The following is a 24,215-nucleotide window of genomic DNA, read 5'->3' as shown; positions in this document are numbered from 1 at the left end:
TTTCAGAGAGTACGACTTCTGTCTTTTTCTAGGATCAGTCAATTTAAACCCACTTTATCCATGATCTTTGTGGTTAATGGAGGGAACATTTACCACAAGCGCCAATGAGGCGGCTCTCGCATTAAGACTTTGTCTGTCTAATGGGAGATCTTTGGTGATCTTAAACGAGCAATGAAGGTTTAATAGACTAGATGAAGCTGTTCACAATTGCCCCTCAATAGTCGGCTGGCAGAACAGAACTCCACATTTATAGAAATACACATTTATTCTCAACTACGCATCATTTATGATATGGTGTTAATGTGTTTTTGGTTTCAGAGGTCGACAGACACGTCACAGTATATAAATGATACGTTGTTTATTTATAACAAAAAGTGGAAGCTGTGACGGGGTGAGCAACAACATTAGATATTTAGATGTTAGTGTAACTAGTCCTTTTTTATGGTTTTGTCTTTCAGGGATTATAACAGAGCGACGGTTTAAAGCGAAATATACTGTATTATAAAGATGAAAAGGTTTATCACACTATAACACGTATTGAAGATAACTGTCGCCCAGTATTGGCTCATATGTATGAAAGATTTAAAAAAGCATGGATGATGGACAGTGTATGTTTAAGTTGCTGTAGCTGGTCACTATTTCTTTTATGCACATAATCTTTCTATTATTTCTGACCTGATTGGAATTTTATTATGAGTTTGCCAAAAGTTTCATTGAAATGTATGATGTCATAGATAATATTGAGGTTGTAAATGACAGACTATATTGTTTATAAGATGGATAAACCTGGCCTTATTTTAGCCCCATTCAGGATTTTACAACAAAAATGACAAAAACAGATGCTAAGTATACAACACAAGATATTCCTGCATTTTTGTCAGTGATCTTTTAGTTTTATTTAAATACTATTATAGTTAGAATTTTTAATTGCTAATATATTTTTCAGTTTTCATTTTAATTTTAGGTTATTTTATGTGCCATTTTTAGAAGTTTTTTAATATATATATTTTTTTTTCAGTAAATGTAAAGTTATTTCAGCTAGTTGCTAAGTACTTCTTAATTTTTTGGTTTTGTTTTGTTGTGCACTTTTGCCATTTTAATAATTTTTATAATTTTATTATTATAATTGTTCCTGTAGCTCAATTGGTCGCGCATTGCACTGTCAATCGCAAGGTTGGGGGTTCAATTCCCCGGGAACACATGATAGGTTAAAATTGATAGCCTGAATGCACTAAGTTGCTTTGGATAAAAGCATCTGCTAAATGCATAAATTTAATTTTTAATTTGAATTATTTGAGGTAGTTGCCAAGTACTTTTTTCTGGCCTAATATGCACATTTAGTACCGTCACGCTGCAGTAACATTCAATACAATGCTGCGTTTCTCAGTTCGGATATCTTGTGAAGATCTGTCACATGACTGTACGTGATGGATATGTTCTCATATAAAAAAGTCCTTCTGAAAATCTCTCTCTCTCGAGGGCTGGAATAGTTCCTGTTCATTAACTGAGTTCTGTCTTTAAAAGTTCTAAAAGCCATTTTGTGTCCTCACTCTCCAGTTCTGTCTGTGACTGAGGGCATAGTCAGGGATGAAAAATACTTTTAATTTCCTGAGCGCAGAACCTCACAGCGTGATGGTGCACATCAATCGCGTGTGATGCCTTTAGTCCACTCTAATAGAGGCACTTCCTTTCTCTCAGCAAGCTTTTCCGTGTCTGCCTGTGGCACTTGTAGGATCATTTGATTTGGGTCTGATAACTGACGCTAGCCTCTGAGAACGGCTCGAATGAAATCTTCTTCTCCCTAGGCGCTTCAGTCAGCCGCATGAAAGAGTCATTTTCGCCTCTTTTCTCTCAGAGCGGGCCATGAAATCCAGTCTCCACGGAGTGATGACAATTCCACCACTTCTTTGTTCGCAATTACTCTTTTCACTCCATTTTTTTTCTTTTTCTTTTTCTAGCTGCTTCCTCGCAGGAAGAAACCGTACCTCTCTTTATCTGAGACGCTTTCCCTCGGTTGCTATCAAGCAGACAACCTGCCACTTGAAATTACTTAGCATCTAATTTTCTTCCACTTTTTTTCTAACCCGTCGGTGTAAATGAAAACACTTACCTGTTGACACGTTTGTAACGTGCAGCTTTTTAATTAACACGAGAGAGAGAAGTGGTAATGAACTGTGAACACAGCGTTTTCTCTCCGCACGTATACTGCAGTCTCACATTCTTCCTGTATTCATCAATGCCAACTACCCTTCGCCTAGAACATGACCACGTTACCTTTTGTATTTTGTAGTCTCTACCGCTTGCTTTTGCTTAATATTCTCTTTTGTTTATCCTGAGCTGTAACGAAATGAACACACTTCTTTACAATCTGTGCTGGAATCCCTGAACCGCTGTTTCCCAAACATGAGCTAGCTGTCATTTCCTCCAAACACAACGCTGTTCTGGTTTCTTTATAGGACCCGGAACGTGTCATTGGAGATTTTGTAGATCCACAAACACCTCCCACGCTGATTTCGGCCTCTTCGTTCCTGCACGAGTGCCACAGTTGTAGGAGTTTGGCTTCTCAAAACACAGTTAAGGCAACGCTTCCAATAATAGCCTGCAAACACCTCATATTTGCAATTAAGGAGTGTATTTCAAAGCCATTGAGAACATTTCGTGAAATAATACAGGATTCATATATATATATATATATATATATATATATATATATATATATATATATATATATATATATCAATTTCAAAATATATATCAATATATATATAAATATAAATATATAAAAAATATATATACATATATATATATATATATATATATATATATATATATATATATATAAATTTCAAAAGCATAAAAAAATATGTAAAAAATTTAGATTTTTTTTTTTTTGCCTTTAAAAAAGTCTCTTTTGCTGACGAGGCTGTATTTATTTGATAATTATTATTTTTTTTAGCAAAAACAGTAGCACTGTGATGTTGGACTACAATGTAAAATAGCTGTTTTCTTTTTAAATATATTTTAAAATGTAATTTATACATGTGATAATGGCAACACTGAATCTGAATACACCACACTGTATAGTCCACTTTAATGATATTTTTATGGTATTTATACATACTCTGAATGACTTTTCAGTGAGTGTGTGATGTGGTAATGATTATTCTTGAGGTGAACTAATGGTTTAAGATCACTAAACATGTTTTGTTAACTGTACTGTAAAGCTTAAGATGTGACGAACCCAATCAAGACAGGGCCTCAGTTACACAGTGTGCAAAAATGGCTGGCGAGAAGCCGAGGAAGAAAGCATGAGTATTCCCCGCTCGGTTGATGAGAGATCCCGCCGCTAGCTCACCGCCTCCTCTCTGCATCCATCCGTCTCTCCGTCTCTCCTCACTTCTCTCCTCCCTCGGCTTGATGGGACCGCTATAATTAGGGAGTGGAGACCAAAACAGTGAGGCATTCTGGGTCTGTGTTCACAAGAAGGGATGATCATAGTGTTTAGGTGATGAGCAACACGTCTTAAAGAACACACACACACACACACAAAGAAACACACACTCTTCAACTTGCATGATCTTACACGCAGACAATAGAGCTGGGCAATATACTGTATTTTAAACAATGTCAATGTTTTATATATTGAAACATATCTATCTATCTATTTATCTATCTATATATATTATCTTCTGTTTTCCCAGGAGATTTTTAACAAAGCTTTACAGTACACTGTACAATGATTTTTATTTGACCTTGTAAATGAAAAAAAAAAAGATTGCCGTTTTACATGAAAATACCGTTTTAGTCTTTCTCCGTTTAAGCTTTCAATTTAATGTTTACTTCAGTGTGTTACTTACCATTTCTTCATAATTACGTGTGAAATTTACTAGCAGTTTCTGAATGAAAATAGTTTCAGTGCAATCTACACCATTTTTTCAGTGTAGCTTAGCTTAGCTTAGTGTAGCTTAGATGCATAAAACAATATAATGGTTTCTTCCTGGGGACCAAAAAATTTCCCCAAAAAGGGATTTTTGATATTGCCATCTTTGTGGTGGGGCATTTTAGGGGTTTACCAGAACCACACACACACACACACACACACATATATATATATATATATATATATATATATATATATATAAATTATTATTATTATTTTTTTTATGAACTGATCAGGTCGTGTAACTACTGCCCTGGTTTTAGAAGTTTATGGATGAATAAATATTTTATATTGCTGGCAACGTTAACTTAAATCTAATTTATGTAATTTAATTTGAGTTGCCGGTTTGATGCATATTTCACCCACCCCTAACACACACCCAGTGCCAAATAAAATCTAAGCCTCATTTACATACAAAGGAGACGTATAGTCTCCCAAAAGCATTGGCAGTGACTATTTTAGCCCCTGTTTTGCATGTGTTTTTTTGGCGCTGAAATGCTGCCCAGAACAGTGATGCGTGTTTAGTGAATTCACCCCACACAGTTCTCTTTTAATCCATATCTTGAGTAAGAAATCATCCAGAGTTTGGGCAGGCCATTTATTAGCATGCTGAGAGTCCTGGCCTAGTTAAAGTGCTGTGATTCATCATTACCTGTCAGTGCTGTCAGAGCTCTGGGTCTCCTTACACAGAGGCTGCTTGCTTTCAATTCTTGTGGATTGTGGGTTTGGCACCGTCACGTTGCCCTTTTCCAACTTCCTCTGAATTTCCAGTGCAGATGAAAAAAAAAAACGCAGCAGGTGCAATTCCTGAGAGAGTCCACAGAGATTTCACTCGAGCCCTGGAGCTCTTCACTTAACCACAGTTTTGCTCTAAGGAGACTTTTCCTGCAATTAGTGTACTCCAGATCTGCTCACTGACAAGTAGCCAAATGAGAATAAGTTGGTTGTGGTTTCTCGTCTCATCCTGTGTGTTGGAAATTTCCCTCTCTAGTGGCATCATCCTGCATCTGTTTTTATATTTAAAGTATAAATGTTTTAAATCTATCCACCCATCCATCTAATTATTATTTTACCAGAAAAATGCATGACTCCAACTCTTTCATTCCTTCCTCTTTCATAATTCCCAAATTTTCCCTTCGTGGTGGAAAGCAACACATTTTAAATAGTGTGCAAGCAGAAGGAAAAGATTGACTCTTTTGCAGCAGTTTCAACAGGCGTTTTAGTTTAGCCGTAAATAATTTTCAGTTTTTAATTGCATACCTATTGATTTAAAACCAGGCTGAAGTAATTACAAAAAACACGATGCTGTCACATAAGTTGAGGAATATCCTGTAAATGAAAAAAATATATATATATATGCCCATTTCTATATTTAATGTAATGTAATGTGGTTTACTTCATAGGTATTGGGTTAGCACTAACCTCAGAAAGTGCATCGGTGTAGACCGCAGACATGCTCTATAAACATGTCTGCATCTAGAAAATTCAGGATGCTATGATTTTGTGCCATATTGAATTACAAAGTAGAATACATAAAGATGATCTGATTTCCCTCATAAAGTAGTTCCAGAATTAGAATAATCTATAGAGCATAGTCACTGTTTAAGAAAAGCCATTTATCTCTGTGTGTTTAAGATAATAACATAGTTGTTGTTGTTGTTAGTAAAGTTATTAGGTATGTATAACAAAACAATTATTTATTTCTCATTATTAAATCATCATATTTGCTTTTTAGTTTGGAAAACGCTATGACCAGACTTCTTGAGATTTACAACACTCCAATCAATACATTTCTTATTTTATTTTAGAGTATTTCGTGACCACATGTTCCTGGGTAATCATGTAACAGCATTTATCGTATTTCACATGTGGGAGCTGTTTAGTTGAGGTGTCAGATTTTATCAGCCGTTTTTACACAGCAGTCCAACTCCCTCGTTCTTCCTCGAGTATTTCTTTTGGTGTCTTTTATAATGGCCTGGAGGTTAAGTGCAGTCTCCTTTAGATTGATGTCCTCTCGGCAGACTTCATTTCCACTTAATCACTCTATCACTCGCCCTGACACACAGCTCTATAAAACACATGCTTTCCTTTAATTAAATGTTACTCTTAAATTGATTGCTCTAGTATATATATATATATATATGCTACTTTTAAAGGAACATGAGAAAGAAAGCGAGACGACTGCAGAGAGTTAAAACTGCCCCCAGGAGAGTAAAACCATGTGTTTGTCACAGCAAGGTCAGTCCGGATGATTTTTACTGCTGGCCGTACTTTCCTGTAATATAAGAGCGTGTTAATGATGTTCAGTAAGATCTGCAGCCACATGGGATGAAGGCTGATAGTGGCGCTGTAGTCACGTAGCCTGTGTAGCGCAATAATATATAATCAAACATAATCATAAACAACTCATTTATTTATTTATGTATTTTTAAGTGTTTGAGTGCACTCCCAACCCTTTGTACTTGCATAGCATGACACATTTCAGAGTAAATTAAGACCAAGACATGATGGTATCGGTTTGCAATCAATAGAAGCATAAAAAGGAGCGGGTTGAAAAATTATTTTCCTTTAAAGAGAGATACAAAATGATCATGTGTAGTACATGCAAATGTCATTTTTCATTAAACATATGGAATTTATTTATGTTGTAATATTTGTGAGTTGATATTTTAGAAATAAATATAAAAAAAATACATTTTGGTGTATACTGTATGTTATTTAATAAATTTGCATATATGAATGCAGTATATTATATGGCAATATCACTCTTAGGGCAATATATGCCATGAATTATATTTCCAGATAAGTGCAGTCAACTTAATGCATCTTTGCAGAATAAAAGTGTTCATTTATTTAAAATATTTCCAACACCAGACTTTTGAAACTGCAGTGTGTTTATATATCGTTAGAAATAATGCACACAACCACACACACACACACACACACACACAGCTTCCGCAGAGAGTTAATCGCAAGTTGTTATTTGTTAGTTGCAAAGACCAAATAACAGAGTAAGTTAAATACTGCCTGTTGAGATTCCAAATATTATTAAATGACGTTTTATTTAATTTGAATGTCACTGGTTTGGATGACCATCTGCTCATGTCAAATTCATTGCAACTGTGTACTGTAGAAAGTATGCATGCAGGGTAACATGGAAGTTTTTGGTGGAACACATTCAGGTACGTTAAAGCAGTTTCTTAATTGGCTGATCAGTACTTGTTGAATCCCTCTGTTGAGCAGAGTGTGATAAGTGTAATGTAAATAAGATTGTATTATTAGAACTAGCCAGCTCTTTGACTCCCAGTGCAGTTGTTACTTCATTAGGATTCTTTAAATGCCCTCTGCTTCAGTTCTGATGTTGCGTTTAGAATTTGATCTAGGATTCGGTGTCGTCTCTTTTTCTGCTCCTGGGCGCCGTGCCTGTTTTTACTGCTTGGGTTTACAGCAGTCATTATGCACACTTAACAGCTGTTGTAACTCTCTGCGGCAGCTGTGTGTGTGTGTGTGTGTGTGTGTGTGTGTGTGTGTGTGTGTGTGGTGTTAGGTGTGAAGGGATTGGCTGCAGGCCCGGACAGAAGGATCACACCATTGACCTTTCGGTATAGACATGAAAGATGATCGTTCTTTTGCTTGCGGGATGGGTTTCATATTTTCACCTGGCACTTAATTCTCTTCTCATCTCGTCCTGCATGCCTTCCTCCCTCTTTATCACATTTGCCTTGTTCTGTCAATCAAGACCCCAGTGAGACTGGAGAGGAACGATCACTATCGTATTTCTAACATCATAACGACTCTTGGCTGGAATAGTTCGGTACAGGTCCGCTTGCATGTGACGTGACCAGGATGTTTGATGTTTTTATCAGGTTCTTCAGAATTTCTTAGGAACTATCGGCTGTTAAGATGAAATGTTGCTGTAAACATCAGTTGACTCCAGTGTAAATTCTCTTTGTCTTTCTCATGTGCCGTGAACGTGGCAGGGTTTGCTTACCTAAGATGCAATCAATAAGTAATAAGTGTCTTTCAAAACCGCATTATGGTGGTCTGGTACTAAAACCAGAATGTAAGCATTGAAATAATAAAGGTCGCCGCCTATGACAAACACACACGAATAAGAGCAGGTCATTAGTACAAATATGTGAAGAGACTTTGTGTGATTAAAAAACAAATATTGTTGTACACTCACTGTTGATTTACTGTAATGCACGATACAACTGTAATGATTATATGCAAAAGAAGTTGTGTATATAATCCACTTTTCCATTACTTCATTAGATTTTTGCATGGCTTTCTAAGAGTTTTTACTAAGAAAACAACCATAAGTTTCAGAAAAATGAAAAGTCATAGCAATGAATAGAATCTTAAAAGTGATAAAGTCATAGAATTGCAGTACAATGCATTGCAACTATTTCATCAGTCTAAAACTGCTGTTAGTATTTTAACATAATGCTAGATACAACTGTAATTTCAGAATATTTCATCACCCTGAAATAACTGCTTATTTACTGTAATGCTAAATATGATACAGTATGTAAATGAAGTTGTGTGTGTGTGTGTACTGCAGAGTAAATTAATAATAGGAATTATTTTACTTTTTATGACTGATGATATGAATAACTTACATTTTTATTTCCATGGCTTCTCATGAGTTCTGAAATGTACAATTTCAGAACTGCAATGAATAAAATCTATGAAAAATGACAGAATTTCAGTATGCTTCATGGTCAAAAGTAAGTCATGATGTGAAAATAAGTCACATTAATTTCATGACGCATGTTGAGCCTAATAGGTCACTTGCCATGGGCTTAAATTGTTCCAAGGCTTCATTAGTGACTTCTGTCTGCTCAGGGAGTCCAAAAATATGCCCTAATGCACAACATGTTTAGAGTGCAATTTATATAACTCAATGCCCAAGAGTAGAAACACAGTATTTCTTAAAGGGACAGGATGTTTATGAGAGTGGTAAATGCAGAGTCATGTGGGGTTATGGATTCTCATATGTTATGTAGGGATTCTCCCTATGTGATTAAAACGGCATGTGGACTTGTTGGTTTATTTTGTGCTGGAACTTAAGACATGAAATATTACCAAAGGAGTTATTATGCTCCTTTAGTCTTGGCTTCTTCCCAATATTTACACGACCTCTCTTCTCTGTGAGGCTTGTATGGCTTCAGCTCCACTTGTGATGGAGAGATCTGTGGTTTGAAACCCCAAGGAACACATCTGCCAGCATTTCAGAGTTTTCCACCATATCATTACATTAAGGCCGCTGGCATGGAGCAGCAGTAACACTGAGGTTGTGTTTTATAAATATTGACATGAGGGTACTTCTACAACACTTCAGACTGTGCTGGCTGAGCTTATATCATGGGCACATTTGCAACTTAAGCCACCGAGCAAAGTTTTCATAACCTCATTCCAATAGACTCCACATGGAGGAGTCCATTTTTCACAAAGCAAGGAAAATCAGGATCCAATTTAGTTGCTTATTTTAAATGCATGTATCAAATGAAATTCAGAACTGCAATTCAAATTTGGATGTAAGGAGGCTGAACTAAAGTAATTAATATTCAAATGCCTGATGCAGTTAAGAAAGCTGGCAGTAAATGTGAGCTTTTCTATAAAAGCGTGATGGTGTATTTTGTAACGATCATGGTAGCAGTAATTGTTTGTATGGTGTAGAACGAAGGCCTGACAATATAAAGATTTGCAGTTATTTGAGCTGTCAGGTGGTTGACAGATATTCAGATGATCAACCATAAAGATGTTGAACATCATGTTCATTTCAAGAAGGGATTATTACAGAGACTGGTTTTCTGAAATAATAATTATTTAATATCACTTGCTGCATGAATTAGATTTTTCTAGAATTGAATGTGTCATGCACTGTTCAAAAGTTTGTGTCAGTAGGATTTTTTAAAGATTATTTATGCTTAAAAATGAATATTGATTATAGAACTATTCTGTTCATCGAAGAATCCTGAAACAAATATATACCACAGTTTTCACAAATTCTGAGCACTTCAACTTGATGATATAATAAGAAGGATTTCTGAAGTGACTCTGAACTGAACTTTAAAAATAATTCCAGACTGTGTAGCATATTTGTTGGCTTCTTGCTTTTATTTCATGCCAGCTCCATTTTATTGACATTCTTACAGCTTTATTGAAAAGTTCCATCTCCGTCTCTTATTAGTTCTCTGTAATATGTAATGAAAGCTGTTTCTTGACATTTTTCCGTACAGTAGCACAATATCCCGGATCATTGTTTTTCAGAATACTACCATATGCGGAGTGAAAAACAGTATTCATGTGCTCATGAATAGCAGGTAATAAAATGAAAGAGTGGGTTGGAAATGGTAGTTGGATACTTATGGCCCCGCACATGAACAAAAACTCCATCACCCATCACTTGCTTTGTTTATTTTTTAGAGAGAGAGATAATTAAAGTGGTTTTGGTCGTGTTGTGTGTTTTTTAACGCTGTCTCAAAGGGTTAACCCTCAAGACCCAGAGCTCTTTCTCGCTGCTTCTTTGCGTACGCTCTTGAGGTTTTGTGAAGAGCTCACTCAAGGCCTCTTCTGCAGCTCCAGATGTTTTGTGTAGCTATTTATTTAGCTTGTAAACAGGCCGCCGAAAGCTTCCCCCGTAATGATGAAGAGGGAAACCGCAATTACATTGTTGCAGGGCCTTTACAAAACAGAGCTGGCTGTTGAATGAGACTCGGTGCTGGGGGGAGAACAGGTTGTTATCGCTTTAGAAGAAGAGGGTTGCCAGATTGAAATGCAAATCTTAACATTTTGCAATTCATCTGGGGGCAAAGCAATAACGGCAACTACAAAAACATGAGGGGGCGAAAGGATGAAAATAAGGTTATCCTTTCTCTTTTTCCCTTTTTGGTCACTGCAATGTCACACTTTATTTCATTTTGTGATATTAAGAGGTCTTTTATGAAAACATTGGTGATTTGGAAAGCTTAGTACTTCACAGACCAGCAATAGACATTTGCAGTGTGCTTAGCATAGCATGGATATTATTGCACTCTTTTATTGATTTGGGTTAAGCACTAATATAGACCCTATAGATTAAAAAAAACAAAAACTACTTAGTTGATCTATAAATATGTTTCCTGAAGATAATCATGTTTGTAAAGTTCCCTGGCTCTTTTTCAAGCTCTGACTCATATTATCCGCCCCTAAAATATATATATATATTTTCCACATAAATATTATTTAATGTGATTGAATCAACCTGATAGTATTAACATGCAAATAAATGCAGTCTTGGTGACCAATTGAAAACATTTAAAAATCATAGTGTTTTCATAATTTGATGAGCAGTATATATAATTAATAAATATTGCATTAGGAGCCGGGGGTGAAAACTTTTGAACAGAATGAAGATGTGTTCATTTTTCTTCCCCCCCCCCCCCCCCCTACATATCATATTTTGTTTCATTTAATACTGCCCTTTAGAAGCTACAGAAGATACATATATATTTCCCTGAAGACAAAATAAGTTAAATTTACCCTGATCTTTAAATCCAAAAAGTTTTAACCCCCTGACTCTTAACACGTTGTGTTTCCTTCTGGAGCATAAGTGAGCGTTTGAACCTTCTGTAATAGTTGCATGTGAGTCCCTCAGTTGTCCTCAGTGTAAAAAGATGGATCTCAGAATCATAGTCATTGTTGGAAAGGGTTCAAATAAACAAAAATGCTAGAAAACTGAAGGAACTGTGGATCCTGAGGGATTTTTCTGAAGAACAGCAGGCAGTTTAACTGTGGATAAAATATTGTGGATAATTCAGGTAACAACATAGTTTTAATTAAAAAATAATTTTTATGAATTCAATTCTATTATTTTATCTTGTGGACTATAGACTGTAGAGATCTTTTATGTGAAATTATCTTATTCTGGTCAGTACTTAATAAACTGTAACATGCCTCTTGAGTGATCCCTCTTATTTTGGTAAAGTACTTAGCATTTTGCAGACTTTGCAAGGTGTATATAAACATTTGATTGATTGTAAAATTCTGCCTATTCATTTCAGTATTCGATCTGATCTACAAGACTCTTTTCTCTTCTTTTTTTTCCCCAAATTGCTTCATTTTAATATTTCAGAACCCATCAAATAGCAAGTAATTTGCAATTTAAGAGTGTTTTAATGGATCAGTGATGAAGACCCGTCACCTGTTTTAATTGGCGTTTTCAAATATTTTATGATCATACCACTAGCTTTTGATGCAAGCGTCCTATAGAGTTTTCCTATTCGTAAAAACGGTGTTCTAGGAGACTTTGCGATTTGTTCCCTTTTGTGGCATCTTCAAAGTAAACATCACCCGCTTGGCTCGAGATAACCTCAGACTCGAACTGATTAACACGGCCCTCCCTCGCTGTGTGCATGTCGTTTCAGGAGGAGATTACTTTGATATTTAATGTCGGCTTGCCACTTGCATTGACCTTTTAGTGTAGCACATTCCGAGGGCGTTGTAATTAGCACTGGTCAGAGAGAGAACGATAGAAGGGCGAGACAGACGGGCCAGGAGGCATGTTCGGCTGAACATGTAGAAGACATGCTCGGTGTGAGACCGCGGCCGCCCGCTGGGCATCACAGCCCTTTTCACTTTCCATCTGCAATTATTTCCGTCTCCACCATGGAACGGGCTGACCGCTTGACAAGTCAATTAATTCTTAATGGGCCCTCCATCTGCCTCAGTTCAGTCGGAGGTCTGTAGCCTCTCAGCACAGGGACAGAGCTTAATGCTAATGACTGATGAGATTTTGTCAGGTGAAATCACCGCTGGCGTTAACACTGACCACACAGGTGTAGTTATGATTTACAGTCTAGAAACTGTGTTGTATGTGGCACAGTGTTATGAATCTTGTCAATAGAGAATGATTACATTATGACTTGTTTGATTGCTTCTTGGAGATATCGTGTCTTTTAAAAATATGAAATTTATTCCATGGTCCTACCATGCTGGTCATATAATTAGAATATCATCAAAAAGTTGATTTATTTCACTAATTCGATTCAAAAAGTGAAACTTGTATATTATATTATTTCATTACGCACAGACTGATATATTTCTAATTGTTATTTCTTTTAATTTTGATGATTATAACTGACAACTAAGGAAAATTACAATATTACTTAAGACCAATACAAAGAAAGGAATTTTAGCAATCTTGGCCAACTGAAAAGTATGACCATGAAAAGTATGAGCATGTACAGCACTCAGTATATAGTTGGGGCTCCTTTTGCCTGAATTACCACAGCAATGTGGAATGGCATGGAGTCGATCAGTCTGTGGCACTGCTCTGCTCAGGTGTTATGAGAGCCCAGGTTGCTCTGATAGTGGCCTTCAGCTCTTCTGCATTCTTGGGACTCTGGCATATCACATCTTCCTCTCCACAATACCCCATAGAATTTCTATGGCGTTAAGGTCAGGCTAGTTTGCTGGCCAATTAAGAATTTGGATACCATTGTCCTTAAACCAGGTACTGGTAGCTTTGGCACTGTGTGCAGGTGCCAATACTTGTTGGAAAATAAAATCTGCATCTCCATTAAGTTGGTCAGCAGCAGGAAAAATGAAGTACTCTAAAACTTTCTGGAATTTACTCAGAAAACACAGTGGACCAACACAAACAGATGACATGGCACTCCAAACCATCACTGACTGTCGAAACTTTACACTGTACCTCAAGCAATGTGGATTGTGTGCCTCTCCTCTCTTCCTCCAGACTCTGGAACCTTGATTTCCAAAATTTACTTTCATCAGAGAACACAACTTTGAACCACATAGCAACAGTCCAGTCCTTTTGTCTTTAGACGCTTCTGACGCAGTGTGTTGTTCAAGTGGCTTGACACAAGAAATGTGAAGCTGAAACCCATGTCTTGAATACGTCTGTGCGTTGTGGTTCTTGAAGCACTGGCTCCAGCTGCAGTCCACTCTTTGTGAATCTCCCCCACATTTTTGAATGGGTTTTGTTTCACAATCCTCTCGAGGGTGCTTCCCTTCACCTCTCTATTAATGTGCTTGGACACAGAGCTCTGTGAACAGCCAGCCTCTTTTGCAATGACCTTTTGTGTCCTGCCCCTCCTTGTGCAAGGTGTCAATGGTCGTCTTTTGGACAACTGTCAGGTCAGCAGTCTTCCCCATGATTTTGTAGCCTACAGAACTAGACTGAGAGACCATTTAAAGGCCTTTGCAGGTGTTTTGAGTTAAATAGCTGATTAGAGCGTGGAACCAGGTGTCTTCAATATTGAACCTTTTCACAATATTCTAATTTTCTGGGATACCGAATTTGGGATTTGTCAGTTATAATCATCAAAATTAAAATAAATAAACATTTGAAATATATCAGTCTGTGTGTAATGAATGAATGATGAGTTTCACTTTTTTAATGGAATTAGTGAAATAAATCAACTTTTTGATAATATTCTAATTATATGACCAGCACCTGTATACCTTGGTAGTCTTTCTTACACAATTTCCTGCATTTCTAACAAAAATAAATAAATAAATAAATCAGATTATACTAGGTTATTTTTTTATTTTTTTTTAATATCATGGTATATGGTGCAGTAATACTTTGCTACATTGAAATATACCATGTTAAGTAAATTTTTTAATTGACTGCTTCTTCCAAAAACACCATGGTACATGTCCAAAATACCATGGTAGTTTAGTGATGCAAATAGAATGGCATATAATTTCAGTATCATGGTATTTTACCAAAGTATCGTTGTGTTTGGCATCTGATAACATGATTTTACGTGTTTTACATTTTACGACGCTTCGCATCGCGAAAACGTACCATGGTACAGTCATGGTGTCAGATAGTTCAGAAAGTAATGCACCATGGTTTTTACAGTATATGGTAAGTCCTAGAATATTTCTGTAATTAGTGTGGATATACCGTAGTACTTTTAGATATGTTTTATATTCCACAACAAAACATATATAAGTGTAATTGTTTAATAGCTTAAATGGAGCTCTGCTAATTTTTGCGTTCCTCACACACACACACACACACACACACACACACACACAACTGTGCATGGCTAATCCAGTTCATTATAAATATTTATGTTGCTAATTACTCCAAGTACATTATTAATAGCTCTGAAATTTTTCTCAAAGAGGATATAATTAGGCAGGGAAATTAGTTAAAAGCTAATAAAGCTGGAAGTTGAAAAGGCATATTTAAGCATAGCTCATTTCTGCTCCGTTTTGCAAAACCTGTAAGTTCTTGTTTTCTTGCCTCGCATGCATTTTCATGAAGCGATATCTCACTCGTCCATGGCTAATAAATACTGACCCTGACAGTGTGGAACTGTCAAATATTAGCTCACATTACATTAGCATGTATTAGCGCAATATGCTAGCTTTAATTAGGGACAACTGTGTGATTTTAATGCGCTGTGTGTTTGTGCTCAGGATGTTTAAGCCCTGCAAGCAAAGTGAACTAATAAACCAAAAAAAGAATATTTAAATTAAAATAGTTACGTAGTTAAGTAGCAATGGAATTAATACATAGTCTGATACATCAACAATGGGTTGTAATTTTACCATCATGCATTGCTGTGGTAATTTTGCTTTCCCTTTGAGTTTGTTCAAGCGGTGTATATTTGTTTACTGTATAGTATAGTATTACTGTAAGCTAGGATTTCAGTCTGAACAGAGACTTTGTCTTGTTCCGTATCTCCCGCTGTACAGCACTTAGTGGGTTGTCAGTCTTAACGGGTTCCATTAACGAGCCAGACAACAGGCCATTAGGCTCCAGGAGCTTAATTGCTCGTTAATTGGCTAATTAGTGCTCTGCTTTGTTTTTCACTCTCCCTTGACTTCTGTTGTTTGCTTTTAATATATCACCATCACCTCACATTCTCCACCTACTGCACTTGTTTTCAGAGATGCTTGGATAGAGGAGGTTATTGGAATACATGAAAAATGTATGTGCATCTTTTTTTAAGGCACTGGTAGGTATATGTGACCTCATCGACGTTTCGGTCAAGAGTGCACACTTCTGCTCCTGGAGATCAACCTTTTCGACAGAGTTTTTTGCAGTCCTTTTACTAAACACTTTTTCAGAATTTATTTATTTTTTGTGTTTACATCTGGCAGTACATCTTTTTTATTTTTTTTTGCCCAAATTGTTTAGACACCCGACCTGATGGTATACACATGCAGAATTATGGTGAAAATTCTGAATTGTGTCTCCGTTGTAAGTAGGCTTTAAAGTTTGATTTGATTTGCTGATTTAGGAGAGTTTGACTTGAGCTGGAAGTAAACTATTACATCCTAGATATCCAGGAGCAGAAACCAGTTATTCTGATGTAGGCATAGTGAAAACTGAATGTTCTCCATATAACATCGCTGGTAAAGCTTTACAGCATGATCATTATCCCAAATTTTATGAGCAGCATTTGAAAATATACTTCTGTTTGATGAAAGGATTTTACAAACTTTACAGGTTTAGCTTCACGTGGCAAACACATGGATATAAATGAAAAAATTTGAAGGAAAGTCAATCCTTCCATCAGTAATAGCACTCAGCAAGGCTGCACTGAAGAAAAAAAAAGGATTTTTTTTTTTTTTTATAATTTTTTGTCTTTCCCATAGAAATATATCAAAACATTCTTAAATCAAAAGATACATTTAGAGATGCGAAAGGACATAAGGTGGAACAAGATTTCTTGTTTTGATCAAAGTCTAAGTGAATTTATGCTTAAAACATCTGCCAAAAAGTAGATTTTTCTGAGCCCTTGAGCAGACGTTATGTTCTTGTTCCCGTTTCCTCTAATATCTTATGTAATGTTATGCATCTAGAGTAAATTTATCTTGATAAAAAAAATAAAAAAATAAAAACATTCTCCTGAAATAAATGTATAAAAATGTTTAGATATTTGAATGGAAAACAAGACACAATTTCTGAGCTAGGGCAGCACTCTGCCATCAGTGCCCTTTTTTTTTTTTGTACATTCTCAATATAAAATGGCATCACTGAAAGCTTTAAAAAGCTCTTTTTTCAACTACTGCAGTTGCTATGCATTGTAGCCAACCTGAATGACAGTTTTCATCTGTTCTAGATGATGTATATAAACATTAAGACAGCAGAGCTTAACAGATATATTATATGAGCAGCGCTGCTGGCATCCTGCCTACAAGGACACTGCAATGCATGGACTGCCTTAGCATTTGTAATGTTGCCATAGAAACATCGCAAGCCCAAGGTTTACATTTACACATCTTGACTCGTGCATGGTTAAGAATCAATATACGTTTTTGTCTGTATATGCAGACTGAGATTAAATGAGAGTTAGCATGCACCCAGTGTGTTAGAATGTTTATTTGCTCCACAGCAATTTATTTGGCTAAGTAAAAAAACTAAAAAGAAAGAAAATAAACTTTTGCTTTGACGTATCCTCATATGCATTGGGCAGAAGTGCTTCTAGGATTGTGAATTGCAATGTAGAGTGGATGGAAATACAGCTAAAGCATGCATATTTCATGTAGGGATTTATGCAAGTTGTTGTTCTATTGTTTGATAGGATATGTGTTATAAAAGCTGCGAGAGCTACGAATGTAAATTTCTGATAGCACCATAGAAGTCTAAAATGCTTGGAGAGAGTTATATCTTAGCATTCTTACATTTTGTACATCGCTGTTGCTGTACAATATTCTGTTGGTGCATATGCACGGTGTAGTTCACGGATGCATTTTCTTTTTCTTCATGGACATATTTTAAGCTATTAAGTAGCATTGTGAGATATTAAGTCAAAATACTTTTATTTATTTTATATTGAATTCAATTTATTTTAATCTGTTATGCGTTCATACAGTAGCTACTTTAGAATTGTAACATTTCAAAATTGTACTTTTGAAAAGTAACATACCCTCTGCACCAAACCCTAAACCTAAACCTACATGGAAAAGCTTTTTGATTTCTAAATCACATTATTGCTTCATATCCCACAGTGCTACATGGGTTTGAGTTGTTTTTGTCGAGCCATAGTTTTACAGGATTCGCACCGGAGCACTTCACTTTACAAGTGCAACACCGAATCATGTGAAAACCCATACGTATGAAAGTGGATTTAGAGGAATTGTGCTTTCGAAACCAAAACTCTATCCCTTAAATCATACATTTTGGGAATAAAGGAATACAAGTTAGCTGTACATATGTTTCTGTGAGTTTTGCAGAATAGTAGGTATAGGCATGTTTCCAATGAGCCTGGGAAGCAACCACATGTTTGCAACATCAAGCTACATAATGGACTTTGTACAGTGAAACTGACATTTAAAGCCTTGCACATTTATGCTGAAAATGGTCATGCCTGATGCTTAATCATTCTCTCGTTGGGAGTCATTTCTGCCGGGATGTTATGGGTTTGCATGCACACACATGCTCACACGTCTTGTGCGTTGCTCATCAATGTGGCTCCTGTGGGCAGAAACAGATATAGTTTGACCTTTTCTACTCAGCTTCCAACATTACCACAATCTGCCCTTCTCATTACCACGGGAACGTTCCACACAGTATTAGACTTAATAAATGACTTTTCCTCTCCTCCTCCCTCTCTTCATATCCCCCATTCATGCTCCCCTTGCTCTCTCATTCTCACGCTTGCTCACTTTTCTGCTCCTGAGCCGATAACCCAGAGTCCCCTGGGGCTTGGCCTCCATAATCACGTCAGTTCACAGCCCTCTTATTTGAGCAGAATTGCTTAATTGGTATGTGTTCTACATAACTGTCGGAGTATTAGACTCACAAATGAAGGTTAGAACCTTGGTGCTTGTAATCGACTGAAAGAAATTGATTTGCGCTCAGACGCTCTACTGGGAGAAAACTTTATGGTTCTCTAAAGAAATTAAGCTTTATAATTATGTTTTTTTTTTCAGTCCTCTCCCTTTAAACACATTTTCTTTATTTCATACATTTGATAAAAACACAGTATTCATATTCAGACAATTGGCAACTGAAACTGTGTTGTTGGTCATCTGATCCTGTTTTCTTTGTCAAACTTTTAGTCAGGGTAGATGCCCTAAATTAAAATTAAAAACTTGGCTGTGGCTTCTTGTACTCAATGATTCAAAATTAGTGACATTCAAAATTAAATTTCCTCTCGGTGGTGCTAAAAGCATATTCGGTTTTAATAAAAACAGACTAATGTAAATTTGGCAACATTGTATTACATTGATTATTGGTCATATTGCAGCAGTTCAGAGATTAAATGTCCAGTGAATGGCACTAAAAGGTTAATCGTGTACCAGCTACACTTAATGTGATGATTACACATTTGCTGAAGCCACCATCCCTTTTTAGCTTGTTTCTCTTTTGTGGTCTACATTGCATGTGCAACCCTGTACCAGGTGAGCTACGTACCAACCACGTTTACTACATCAGAAATCTTAAAGCCATAAATATGAAGCTGGTTATGCTCCAAGCATCAACATGTAGCAGTATAGCTTCCAGAAGCTCAACTAGTAGAGCAATAGCATTAGCAACACTGTGGACATGGTTGACACAAGATTGTTTGTACTTTGATGTTTGTGAATTGGGTTCATGCTTCGTGCTTTAATAAAGAGGTGTGGATTCATTTTTTGTGAAATATTCATCTTGTTTGAGTCAGGTTTCACTCAGGCAGAGAAGATTAAAATGTAATAATTTAATTTGCAAGAGTTGCCCTTGCTGAAAGCGACCTGATATTGAGGCCCAGCTTCAGTTCACAGAATTTGAGTCATCAGTGGGGATTCTTATATGAATATTAATAACTTTGCACTAGTACCAAGTTTCAAGATATGGTACGTCTCTGTGGTATTGGGGAAAAAAAGGGCTTGGTATTAAGAGTAGAGAAGGTTCTAGAGTGGGAATTTTTACCAGATGTGTAAGATCTTTATCCTGAATTGCTCCAACATTTGTAGCATTAGCATGCTAGTGATGACTGATCTGTCTTTGATCTCTTCTAGGATTAGCCAAGCCTTTAGCATTTCAGCTAATCTGCTTGACACCTGTTTTTATTGACATACGAGCTGAGTTTGAACAGTTCCTGCTCCCTCAGTCTGATGCGATCTGTCTTCGTACCCTCCCTAGTGAATCTTATCTGTTTTGGATGAGCGTTTTGGCAGATCGTTCCTGGAAGACAGATTTATGGGTTTAGCCTTTTGGCTCTAGGCTTCAGTTCTTGTGAATTCTTTGTGAAGTTCATGAAGTACAGCCTTCGTTCTTTTGATGATGTTAACGGATTGTGATAACCTATTTATTTCTATAGTAAGCCATAGCAAGAAAAGCGCCCTGGAATAGACCTTTCCAGAATTGTCATCTGGATCGGTTGGATTAGAGTCCATCTCAGCTCTAGGCGTCCAACATATGGTCTGTTGAGCTTTTGAAGCAGTTCAAACAGTCAGATATATTAATAAAGGCGATGGACTGATCTCAAGTTTTTCTAGACAGTCTGTCTGTTGAAACATTCCAACAGTTCATCTCATAATAGCTGTTGTATGTTTCTTTAGAGAAAGATTAAGGGTGCATCCTGGGACATAGTTGTCTAAACATAGAGTTAAGGCCTTTAGACTGTTTGTAGATCTGCTGTATTTGTCAGGGTCAGGACTTACACTTTGAAGCCCTGGTTTGGGATTTGGCTGGATTTTGAAGCCTGGATCGTCTTTAGCATGTCTGGTATTAGCACTTAGCTTAGCACCCCCCTTTTCCATTAACCAAAATCCATAGCTTTTACCGTGAAATTTGAGGTAAAATCTTTTCAGTTCTACTTTGACTGTAAGGAACTATCTAAAACATTTTTTTTTTTTTTATCATCTAGTGCATAATTAGGCCAAGTTTGCTTAATTTTCTATGTTTTGAATAAAATCATGAAATGCCATTTGCAGACCATTGTTCTTTTAAAGTGGTCTGTTTCCAAATTAAATGTTTTCTGTTACATAAACTTTATTCAGATTGCATCCACAATCCCGTTTACTAATAAAATTTACTAATTTACAAAAATCTGTGAAATGCAAGATTTCATCACTATTCTGCCCTTTCCTAGAAAAGAAATGGAGACATTTTCAATTTAATTTAGATTTTATCTCATTAGCAAAGCTGTTTTTGGAAACCATATTGTGTTGCAGTTCTCTTATTCTAGTCCACACTTCTCCAATTCGAAGAAAAAGATGTTAGACTGAGATAGCATGGCTTGTATTAGTGTGATTTCTGTTCTTGGTTGCCATAATGTCACATGCAGATAAAGATCTCTTCGCCCCCATTTTAAATCGAAGATTCATAGCCTAACCTGAATATAAAATGGAGGGAGGAAGGTGCAGGCTCATTGGTCAAGGCCTCGTCTCTGACACAGTCAGGAGGAAATATGGAAGGGAAATTAATTTGCCCCATCATTCTGACAAAGGGAGGTGAGTGGAGGGAACTGACATGCCTTGCCACGCTTCATTGTTTCAGATCTCAAGTCTAATAAATTTGCACGGCTCTCGTGAAAGAAAGCAATAACGCGTTATCGCATTGCCACCGTAAAACACCGTAATTAACATTCACCGACTGTAACTGATCCATCTTTCATTCTCTCTCCGCTCAGGAGCTGTGTGTGTGTGTGTGTGTGTGTGTGTGTGTGTGAATAAGTCTTCCATTTTGTGTCTTCATGGGGCCCCATATTTTTTCCGTACCGCCACAAATCCCCCCACGTTTCATCACAATCGTCCTCTTTGATCCCTGCGTGCTGACATTCTTTCAGTCTCAAAATGGCAGCAGTCATTTTGAACAACCAGGCACGTGCACTAGCACACTCAATATCGCAGTAGGCACCCACTCTAGCAGGGGTGACAATTCTTCTTTCAGACAATGTGGCATTAGTGCTTGTTAGCTCCACCATTAGCTATAGAGCTCTCAAATTGAGGCTTTGGCCGAGGATGTGTTTGGCTTGCTCCACTTGGAATAGCGTACCATGTATTTACTCCTGCGAGGAGAGTATTAGAGGGCTGCTTCGTTGAGCTCACAATTACTATAATTACAAAATTTCAAGTTGATGCGTGCTCACAGTGGAGGAGAAATGGAAGGTGCAATTATTTAAGAAGCTCCCGTTAGCTCTTCTCAACCGTGCTTCAGTGCTCCTCAGCCACAGCAGCTATTCTTCTACAACAGCTACAACAACCTGTAATTGTGGCTTTCGCTCCACAGCTGATGGAATCCATTTATCAGGACTAGCCCTCTGAAAGTCTCCCACCCAGCGGTGGCCTTTTGGTGCGTGTTTATTTTTATTTTTCCAGCCTTGTGTAGCTGTTTGATCGAAGACTAACATATTTTTTTCCAGCCTTAGAAAGGAAGACTGTCCAATATAGCGGTTTTATCTTTTAAGATTGGGGAGCAATTCCAGATCGACCCCAAGTGAGTGGATGAATTTAGTGCAGGAGATCTATTCGTCAGGCATCTGTGTTAATGCCTTTTCACACGACTCACGTCAGCGCTTCAATGCACTGCTTTGACCTCCACCTGAAAAGCATCATCAATAGCAGCACAGAAGGGCAGTTTTACAAGGTTTTTAGGAAGAAAGCGGGAAGTACACTCAGGTTCACAACAAAAAAATTGTTTTTGTGCTTAGAAATGGGGAAAAAAACTAAAAATATAAATTGCTGGAAAAAAGCAGTTGAAGGAAAACACTGCAAACAGACATTTGATGATGCCAAGAAGATAAATATACAAATGCAATTAAGATTGCAATGAACGTAAGTGCAGCATTTTTACATTAACAGTCATTTTACAGCATTTCCTGTTACTCACTAGAGAAGAAAAACGTGTGAAAAACACAAATGTTGGTGCAAAGACGATGCATATAGTTATCATACCCTACACTTTGAAAGTTCAGCGAAGGGTCAGAGTTGAACTTGTTCGAATTAGTTTTGCATGCTTTGCTAACGTGCATTTGTGGTTATGGAGCGGACTCCGCAGTCTGTAAAGTTCAATGTACATTCTTAAAAATAAAGGTGCTTCAGTATGCCAAAGAATAACCTTTCTGTCTAAATGTTTCCATAAAGAAACTTGAACATCGGAAGAACCTTTCAATTCGTTGTAGCGAAAGAAGGTTCTTCAGATTATAAAAGGATGGTTCTTCTATGGCATCGCTGTGAAGAACCTTTTAAGTACCTTTTATTTTTAAGAGTGTAGGGTTACCGTTATGAAACCTATCTTGTAAAGCAATCTTCGTTATTTCTCCTATTGACGTCCAGGATTACAGAACTAAATTTTATTCTAAGAATTTATTAATATTTATATAATCTGAAATGACTTGCAAGTGTGACTGTTTTTGTTGTTTTTCCTTGAAGACCAGAGAAGAAGAGACATAAAGGAAATTTAGTCATAGAACACATTAATTTGCAGAAGGGCAAGATGAGGTGTGAATCTCTGAGGTAACACAACCTGCATGTTCAGATTTAGATTCCTTTCTTTGTAACGCCTAACTTGCAAGTTTCAGGTGAGATAAACCACTGGTAAAAGTCGAGCCCCATGGTTGGTCTCAATCTGACTCATTCCTGCTTCACAGGCGCACCTTGAAAACCACAGAAATGGTTCTCCATCGTGTGCATAAAGCTGATTAGTGCTCTTTTAGTTTTGCAAAGGAGAAGACTGAACCGCAATGTAAACCACTTCCTATGGCTTTGTTTGCAAGGGTGTGAAAGAAGCTTGATCTTGCCACTTCTGCTTTAATTTGCTGCATTGAGAACAAACAAAGAACACTGTTAAGATTTTTTAAGAGCGATCAAATATAGCCAGGGTGTAAACAAAGACATGTTTTTTTTTCTTTTCTGTTAATTGATGCTTTCTAGTTTCAATAGTTGTATTTATTGTAAATTTAAGTGTGATGCTGTGAAATTGAGACCTCATCTGAGTTATAAACTTGTAAACATATTGCCTTAAATAACTTCAATGCATTTTGTTAGTAATTTGTGGCTTTGATATATTAGCTTACCAGTTTTCATATGTAAGTAACTTGTAGTTTGGCAAGATATCATTTCATAGTAGCTTCCCCATCCATGGTCAGCACAGAGATGCCATTGATGCTCTTAAAATAAGTCATTTGGTAACCCAGTGTTGTGCCACAAGTTGTTAAAAAAGTACTCATCTGCAAAAAGTTCCAAATGCAAACGTGTGTCTGTCTTCAACAGGAGTGCATTATGTTTAAATAAGTGCATTACTGTCTGTTGTATACAGCTGCGGTTTAACTATGGGTTGCTTTTTGGTTAAATGTGTTTGATAAGCACAAACATC

General features: G+C 36.8%; 1 protein-coding gene across 15 annotated transcripts in view; it reads left to right on the top strand.

Annotated features, from left to right (window-relative positions):
- Positions 1 to 24,215, top strand: part of LOC127958845 (autism susceptibility gene 2 protein homolog) — a 249,998-nt gene that overhangs the window by 102,535 nt on the left and 123,248 nt on the right. The window lies entirely within an intron of this gene.

This window comes from Carassius gibelio, chromosome B5 (genome assembly GCF_023724105.1).
Source record: "Carassius gibelio isolate Cgi1373 ecotype wild population from Czech Republic chromosome B5, carGib1.2-hapl.c, whole genome shotgun sequence".
In the NCBI taxonomy this organism is placed as follows: domain Eukaryota; kingdom Metazoa; phylum Chordata; class Actinopteri; order Cypriniformes; family Cyprinidae; genus Carassius; species Carassius gibelio.
Note: the sequence above shows the minus strand (reverse complement) of the source record. Positions and strands in the feature narration are given on the sequence as shown.